The sequence below is a fragment of the Gossypium arboreum genome, chromosome 8 (genome assembly GCF_025698485.1).
Source record: "Gossypium arboreum isolate Shixiya-1 chromosome 8, ASM2569848v2, whole genome shotgun sequence".
In the NCBI taxonomy this organism is placed as follows: domain Eukaryota; kingdom Viridiplantae; phylum Streptophyta; class Magnoliopsida; order Malvales; family Malvaceae; genus Gossypium; species Gossypium arboreum.
In genome coordinates this window covers 78508-87872 of record NC_069077.1, presented here as the reverse complement: position 1 = coordinate 87872, position 9365 = coordinate 78508, and the positions used below count along the sequence as shown (strand labels likewise).

The 9365-nt window shown below is 35.0% G+C and overlaps 1 long non-coding RNA gene across 1 annotated transcript; it reads left to right on the top strand.

Moving 5' to 3' along the window:
* Positions 1 to 2791: 2791 nt before the first annotated feature.
* Positions 2792 to 8195, top strand: LOC128296380 (uncharacterized). The gene is made up of 3 exons (XR_008286993.1): positions 2792 to 2848; positions 7267 to 7348; positions 8036 to 8195. It is a non-coding gene; the product is annotated as an uncharacterized LOC128296380 (long non-coding RNA).
* Positions 8196 to 9365: the final 1170 nt, after the last annotated feature.

The window sequence follows — 9365 nt, the reverse complement described above, 5'->3', positions numbered from 1 at the left end:
TTGTGGGATTGTGTAGATTTTGTTAATGAAAGAATAAATGTAGAAATGCAAATTAGGAAAAACGCAGGATTGAGTACGTTCGTATCGTGACGTGTGATGAATTGACGGATAAGACCATGGTTGTTCCATGGCAAAGTGTGAAATGTAGGTATGGTATCATCCATACTGAGTTGTGAAATGTAGGTATGGTATTATCCATACTGAGCTGTGAAATGTAGGTATGGTATTATCAAATCCATACTGAGTTAAGAAATGTAGGTATGGCATTTCCCATACCGAGTTAAAAAAATGTAGGTATGGTATTTCAATGAGGAAAACCATACTGAGTTGTGAATCGTGGCATTGAGCAACGACGTACTCAATTTCGTAAGCCGTTTCCTAATTTGATTATAAGAAATAAAAGAGAAGTGATCCAAATGAAAGAGATTGAGTAGTTATTCTTGTTGAGCTCAACTATGTGAATTATTATAACAATGGTTGTGAATCGCAGGAACTTTAGTAAATGTTTTGGTATTGTTTGGAAATATTATGTTTGGTAAGCATTACTTTTAACCTATGAACTTACTAAGCTTCAATAAGCTTACTTGTGTGTGTTTAATATTTTTATGTAGATTGACTTGAAGTGAAGTGGGTAGATCGGATCAACACAACAAAGCACACTATCCAGATCAATTCGGTAGCTTTTGTTTTATGTTTGAAGATTTATATGGCATGTATAGAGTTTGAATGAATTGAAGTAAAGATGTTATAAACTAGTTAACAATATTTGTACTAAAATAGTTTTCGTAAGTAGCAGTAGTTTGACTTTGAAAAATCACTAAAAATAGTAGAAATGGAATTAAATAATGAATAAATTATGGAATCGAATCTCGATGAGTCTATTTTCATATGGAAGAAGCAAAACAGGTATATGAGCTATATTTTATGAGATGTTTAAATTTTTGTGAAACAGGGCCAGAGCGATTTCTGGATCCCTGTTCTGACTTTGGAAATTCACCATAAATTTTACAAAGATAATTAGAAGTCATACTTTATATGTACAGATTCCTTATTGAGTCTAGTTTTATTAGAGACAAACGGCATAGTCATTGAAGCTCTGTACAGAGAGATATCTGATTCGTAATACACAAAGGTCAGAGTAGTCAAACCCTGAAACAGGGGAGATTTTAAATAATAAACTGTACTAATTGGCTTGACCAAAAATTCTAGAAAAAAATTGGTAAGTAGATATATGAGTATAAATTCAGAGAAAATTTACGGATTTGGATTTCGAGTTTTATAACTCGAGATATGAATTATTTAGCAACTATGACACAGTTGGACAGCTTGTCTGGAAAGTGTGATATAAATTGTTTGAATTTGTTTAAGTGCTCAAATAAGTTTAGTAATGCCTCATGCTTGACTCCGGCGACGGTCTCGGGTAAAGGGGGCGTTACATTTATTGGTATCAGAGCCTGGTTTAGTCGATTCTCGGAACGAATTTGATGTGTAAAGTGTTTAAAAATACATGCCATATAAATCTGTGATAGTGTGATGTGAATGATCCGATCTAATTACTAATTTTGTTATAGATTGGAAAGATGTCGATAGACCCGATGGTGCTAGTCGGAAGAGGAAGTTAATAGTAGAATACTGAGACTTCGAGCGGGGAACAAGTGGTAATGTCCTGATTTCTTTGATGATAGAGGAAGAACTTAAAAATATGATTTACGGATTAATGAATCGGTGGTATCATGAAACAATACAAGGAAGAAGTCAGCACAACAACCTCCTCCTCCCCTCTTGTACCACCAGCCATACAACCCTGCTTGCTCCTCCTTTAATAGATGAATCTAGCAAAAGAACACCAATTGAAAAACTCGAAAAGTTTGGAGTGAAGAATTTCGAGGAGATCGGACGATGATCCGGTTAAAGCGAGTATTGGTTAAAGAGTTTGGAGAGAGTTTTAAACAGATGATGTGTTCTCCGGAGGACTATTTGGGATGTGCGTTTATTTATTGAAAGAAGAAGCGTATAATTGGTGGGAAACCATTGAGGCGATGGTACTGCAGATAAACTTACACGGGAATTCTTCCAAAACGAATTTAAGAAGAAGTATGTGGGAAAGAGATATTTAGATAAGAAGAAGAGAATTTCTTGATCTTCGACAAGGAATAAAACAATGGCGAATATGAAAGAGAATTTGTGTATCTCAAGAGATATGCTCGGGATGTTGTAAATTTACAGAGGAAGAAATGTGCATTAGATTTGAAGAAGGGCTTAATGATGAAATCGAATGATGATTGGAGGTACAGAGATTCGAATTTGTGATTCTGTCGATCGAGCTCAAAAGATGGAAGAAGTGTATAACGAGAAAGATGCAAAGAGAAAGAAGATGTAAAGAGGTATACAAAAGAAGTTTCTCTAGACCAACTTTGACTTTTTCGCCAAAAGTTCGAAATGATTACGTCGACTGTTATAATCCCGAACGATCGAATAACAATAAAACGACTCAACAAGATGTCGGAGTAACTAAGAAACCAGCAGACTAGTGTTAGTAGTGTGCAAAATATTCCGAGACTTAGATGTAAAAATTGTGGTAGATTTCATATTGGTGAGTGTTGGGGAAGAGCCGAGCTTGCTATAAATGTGGTGGAACTGATCATTTTATTCGGACTGTCCTCAATTATTAAAAGAAGATAGAGAACAAGGGAGAAGCAAGCAAATACTCCTCGAAAGGTAAACGTTCAGTCAAAGTAGTGCTCTGGGGACTGTTCATTCGGAGCAGACCCGATCGAGACAAGAGTACTGCGACGTACATATGCTATCCGGGCAAGGGAAGAAGCTTCTGCTCCAGATGTGATAGCTGGTAATTTCTATCTTTTTGATGATTCTGTGTATGCTTTAATTGATCCTGGATCTACACATTCATATATTTGCACTGCATTAGTGTCGAAAAGAAAATGACCTGTTGAGTCCACTGACCTTGAATTGCAAGTCACTAATCCACTAGGGCAAAGTGTGTTGGTTAATTTAATATGTCGGAATTGTCCACTGAAAATACAAGGCTGTGAATTCTCTGTTGTTTTAATGTTGTTACCTTTCCGAGAATTTGATGTTATTCTTGGAATGGATTGGTTGATTGGACACGATGCCATAGTGAATTGTAGAGAAAAACGGATTGATTTAAAATGTCAGACAGGGGAAATAGTTTCAGCTGAGTTTGGGGATAAAAAGAATGATGTCAGGATTATTTCAGCCTTTACAGCTCGAAAATTGATTCGGAAAGGTAATAAAGCATTTCTAGCTTATATTCTTGATACTCGGGGTTCTGAATTGAAGATGGAACAATTGTCAGTTGTTAATGAGTTTACTGATGTGTTTCCTGAGGAATTACCTGGTTTACCCCCAGATCGTGAGGTTGAATTCATAATTGATGTAATTCGGGTACAGCTCCAATATCAATAACACCGTATAGAATGGCACCAGCTGAGTTAAAAGAGTTGAAGACACAGTTGCAAGAGTTATTGGATAAAGGGTTCATCAGACCGAGTACATCACCTTGGGGCGCACCTGTCTTATTTGTGAAAAAGAAAGATGGTTCGTTGCGATTGTGTATTGATTACAGGCAGTTGAATAAGGTAACAATTAAAAATAAATATCCATTACCTCGTATCGATGATTTGTTTGATCAACTGAAAGGTGCTGCAGTGTTCTCAAAAATAGACCTTAGATCTGGGTATTATCAGCTGAAGGTTAAAGAGTGTGATGTGCCAAAGACTGCTTTTCGAACTCGGTATGGTCACTACGAATTTTTGGTAATGCCTTTTGGTTTAATGAATGCCCTGCTGCATTTATGGATTTAATGAATCAATTTTTCAGTCTTATTTGGATAGATTTGTGGTGGTATTTATTGATGACATATTGGTCTATTCAAAGACAGAATCCGAACATGCACAGCACTTGAGAATTGTACTGCAGACTTTGAGAGAAAAATAGTTATATGCGAAATTTAGTAAATGTGAGTTTTGGCTTCATGAGGTTGGATTTCTGGGTCATATTATATCAGCTGAAGGAATTCGTGTGGATCCAAGTAAAGTTTCGCGGTGGTGAATTGGAAAACACCAAGAATGTAAATGAAGTCGCGAAGTTTTCGGGATTAGCAGGATACTATCGCTGTTTTGTAAAGAATTTTTCCATGATTGCTTCACCAATGACTCGTTTATTACGAAGAATGTTGAGTTTATGTAGTCGATGAATGTCGTGAGCTTTGATCAGTTAAAGAAAATGTTAACAGAAGCTCCAGTCTTAACTCAACCAGAATCAGGTATACCGTATGTTGTGTACAGTGATGCATCTTTAAGTGGTTTGGGTTGTGTGTTAATGCAGTCGGGAAAGGTAGTGGCTTATGCTTCACGGCAATTAAAACCACATGAAAAGAATTACCCTACACATGATCTTGAGTTAGCTGCAATTGTTTTTGCCTTAAAAATTTGGAGACACTATTTATATGGTGAGAAGTGTTATATGTATACGGATCACAAAAGTTTGAAATACTTAATGACTCAGAAGGAACTGAACTTAAGATAGAGACGGTGGTTAGAGTTGCTGAAAGACTATGATTTGGTTATTGACTATCATTCAGGGAAAGCTAATGTAGTTGCTGATGCACTGAGTCGAAAGTCATCCTTGTTTGCACTTCGGGCAATGAATGCTCATTTGGCTCTTAATGAAGAAGGTGTTGTATTAGTAGAATTGAAGGTAAAACCAATGTTTCTTCAACAATTCAGAAGCTGCAGAATGAAGATCCAAAATTGGTGCTGAAACGACAAATGGTTCGGGATAATTTAGATTCAGAGTTCAGTATTGATGATGAAGGTATATTGCGCTATCATAATAGGATTTGTGTTCCCAATAATTCTGATTTAAAGAATGATATTCTTTCTGAAGCACATAATAGTATGTATTCTATTCATCCGGGTAGTACAAAAATGTATGGTGATCTGAAAAAGACATATTGGTGGCCTGGTATGAAAAGAGAAATTTCAGAATTTATTGCAAAATGTTTGATTTGCCGCAAGTTAAAGCAGAGCATCAAGTGCCAATGGGTTTATTACAACCCATTATGATTCTGAATGGAAGTGGGAGCATATTTCAATGGATTTTGTGTCGATTGCTGTGACTCAGAAAGAAAGATTCGATATGGGTGATTGTTGATAGATTGACAAAGTCAGACACTTTATTCCAATCGAAATAGATTTTTCACTTAATAAGTTAGCGAATTGTATGTGTCGAGATTGTGAGACTACACGGAGTTCCAATATCTATCATTTCGCATCGGATCCGAGGTTTACTTCAAGATTTTGGAATAAATTGCAAGAAGCCTTAGGTACCAGATTGAATTTTAGTACACATTTCATCCTCAAACAGATGGACAATCGAGCGAGTGATTCAAATTTTAGAAGATATGTTAAGATGTTGTATACTCGAGTTTGGTGACAGTTGGGAAAGGTATTTACCGTTATGAGTTTGCTTACAACAATAGCTATCGGTCTAGTATAAAAATGACACCATTTGAGGCTCTTTATGGTAGAAAATGCAAGACTCCATTGTGTTGGTCTGAATTGAGTGAATAAAAATAGTTGGGGTTGATTTGATTCGAGAAACCGAAGAGAAAGTCCAGATTATTCGAGATAGTCTAAAAGCTGCTTCAGATCGTCAGAAGTCATATGCGGATTTAAAACGAAGAGACATAGAATATGCAGGGGTGATCGAGTATTTTAAAAGTTTCACCATGGAAAAGGGTGTTACGATTTGGTAAAAAGGGAAAATTAAGTCCGAGATTCATAGGGCCATATGAAATTGTGGAAAGGGTTGGTCCTGTGGCTTATCGTTTGGCTTTACCTCCGGAACTTGAGAAGATTCATAATGTGTTTCATGTGTCTATGCTAAGGCAAGATAGGTCGATCCTTCACACGTAATTCCCCATCGAAATTGAGCTTCAACCGGATATGACTTATTCAGAAGAACCAGTGAAGATTTTGGCTCGTGAAGTTAAGGAATTGCGGAACAAAAGAGTACCATTGGTTAAAGTATTATGGCATCGACATGGTATGGAGGAGGCAACCTGGGAAACAGAGGAGTCAATAAGATCACAGATCCAAATCTATTTTCAGTAACAAATTTCGAGGACGAAATTTTTAAAGGGGGAGAGTTGTAACTACTAATTTTTAGTGGTGTCGGAAATGGTGATTTGAGATCACTAAATTCGACAAATAAGATTGAACAAGATAGTAATTTAATATTTATGAGTCAAGTAAGAATTTAGAAGAATTTGTGAAATGGTGAAATTAGTGAATTAAAAGAATTTATTAGGTCAAACGGGTCAAAAATGAGGTATCGAGACCTCAAAGTTGAAAATCGAGCTATAAATATTTTTATAAATATTTATGGAGTGTCATTGAGTTAGTATTAAAGTTTCAGTTAGAAAATTTTAACGCTTCGATGGCTAATTAATTGAAAAGGATTAAATTGAAAATAGCACAAAATTTGTTAAATTGTGAGTAAATAGCTTAAGTATTTAAAAAGATGGATTTAAAGAGCAATTAGACCCAAAGGTTAATGGCTGGACGGTTTGGGTATGAAATAAGCAAGAAAACAATGTGAACAAGGGGCAAAATTGGAAATAGATAAAAGTTAATAGTTAAATAATGATGTAATTGAAAAATCTAGACATTTTCTTCATAATTTCTCAGCCAAAACGCCATAGAAGGTCTGGAGAAAGCTGGTTTTCATATTTTTACATCATGTGAGTCTAATTCTTGCTTTTCTTGATAATTTTTATGTTTTTATGACTTTTACAATTAGGTCCACTTGTAGAATTCATTAGTTTTTGATTTTATGGGTGAAATTGGAAGTTACCCTGGATGGATAAGGGAATTTTATGATGAATTATTATGAAATTTAAGTTCTAATTTCATATTAAGGTGGTTTTATTAAGTGATTTTGATAGGAAATGATATTTAGGACCTAATTGTGAAAAAGTTGTGAATTGAAGGTTGCTGTTGAAATTCAGAATATAAAAGGTTTTGAAATAGTTTATAATGATAAAATAAAGTGTTAATTGAGAAAAATTAGTTCAATTGATGGGTGAATTGAGTAGGGACTAAATTGTGAAAACTGTAAATTTTGGGGTAAAAGTGCAATTTCGAAATTTGAACAGCATAAATTGTGAAGTGAAATAGAAATCAAATAAATGCTAATGAGTAGAAATATTTTATATTATAGATCAAGAATCCAAAGAAGAACGAGGAAAAGAAAAAGTTGCGGAATAGTCCCTAAATTTCAATATCTTCTACAAATTAGCCGGGTAAGTTCATATGGTTGAAATTAGATGTTTATTTGTGAATGATTGAAGTATATAATGTGTTATTATATACGAATTTGTTGTGGGATTGTGTAGATTTTGTTAATGAAAGAATAAATGTGGAAATGCAAATTAGGAAAAACGCAGGATTGAGTACGTTTGTATCGTGACGTGTGATGAATTGACGGACAAGACCATGGTTGTTCCATGGAAAAGTGTGAAATGTAGGTATGGTATCATCCATACTGAGTTGTGAAATGTAGGTATGGTATTATCCATACCGAAATCAGTGAAATGTAGGTATGGTATTATCAAATCCATCTTGAGTTAAGAAATGTAGGTATGGCATTTCCCATACCGAGTTAAAAAATGTAGGTATGGTATTTCAATGAGGAAAACCATACTGAGTTGTGAATCGTGGCATTGAGCAATGACGTACTCAATTTCGTAAGCCGTTTCCTAATTTGATTATAAGAAATAAAGAGAAGTGATCCAAATGAAAGAGATTGAGTAGTTGTTCTTGTTGAGCTCAACTATGTGAATTATTATAACAATGGTTGTGAATCGCAGAAACTTTAGTAAATGTTTTGGTATTGTTTGGAAATATTATGTTTGGTAAGCATTACTTTTAACCTATGAACTTACTAAGCTTCAATAAGCTTACTTGTGTGTGTTTAATATTTTATGTAGATTGACTTGAAGTGAAGTGGGTAGATCGGATCAACACAACAAAGCACACTATCCAGATCAATTCGGTAGCTTTTGTTTTATGTTTGAAGATTTATATGGCATGTATAGAGTTTGAATGAATTGAAGTAAAGATGTTATAAACTAGTTAACAATATTTGTACTAAAATAGTTTTCAATAAGTAGCAGTAGTTTGACTTTGAAAAATCACTAAAAATAGTAGAAATGGAATTAAATAATGAATAAATTATGGAATCGAATCTCGATGAGTCTATTTTCATATGGAAGAAGCAAAACAGGTATATGAGCTATATTTTATGAGATGTTTAAATTTTTGTGAAACAGGGCCAGAGCGATTTCTGGATCCCCTGTTCTAACTTTGGAAATTCACCATAAATTTTAAAAAGATAATTAGAAGTCATACTTTATATGTACAGATTCCTTATTGAGTCTAGTTTTATTAGAGACAAACGGCATAGTCATTGAAGCTCTGTACAGAGAGATATCTGATTTGTAATACACAAAGGTCAGAGTAGTCAAACCCTGAAACAGGGAGATTTTAAATAATAAACTGTACTAATTGGCTTGACCAAAATTCTAGAAAAAATTGGTAAGTAGATATATGAGTATAAATTCAGAGAAAATTTACGGATTTGGATTTCGAGTTTTATAACTCGAGATATGAATTATTTAGCAACTATGACACAGTTGGACAGCTTGTCTGGAAAGTGTGATATAAATTGTTTGAATTTGTTTAAGTGCTCAAATAAGTTTAGTAATGCCTCGTGCTCGACTCCGGCGACGGTCTCGGGTAAAGGGGGCGTTACACATCTCAAAACTAGACCCTTTGAAGTACATGATGGAGTCAAATGCTTTGAACGGAAGAATGGCTCGTTAGCAAATTTTGCTTTCTGAGTTTGACATAGTCTACGTAAACCAAAAGGCTATAAAAGGGAGTGTAATAGCAGATTTTCTGGCCAGTAGAGCTCTAGAAGATTATGAGTCGTTGAGTTTTGATTTCCCGAATGAAGATCTAATGTATGTCGCGACCATGGAAGAATACTCTCAAGAAGGCCACCCCTGGAAACTGAATTTTGACTGAGCTTCCAATGCTGTAGGGAAAGAAATCAGGGCAGTCTTGGTATTTCCAAACGGAGATCATTATCCTTTCACCAGTAAATTGGATTTTGATTGCACAAACAATATAGCCGAATACGAAGCATGTATCATGGGAATTTGTGCGGCCATAGAACGCAAGATTAGAGCTCTAGAGGTATATGGGGATTCGACATTAGTGATCTATCAGCTTAAAGGTGAATGGGAGACAAGAGAC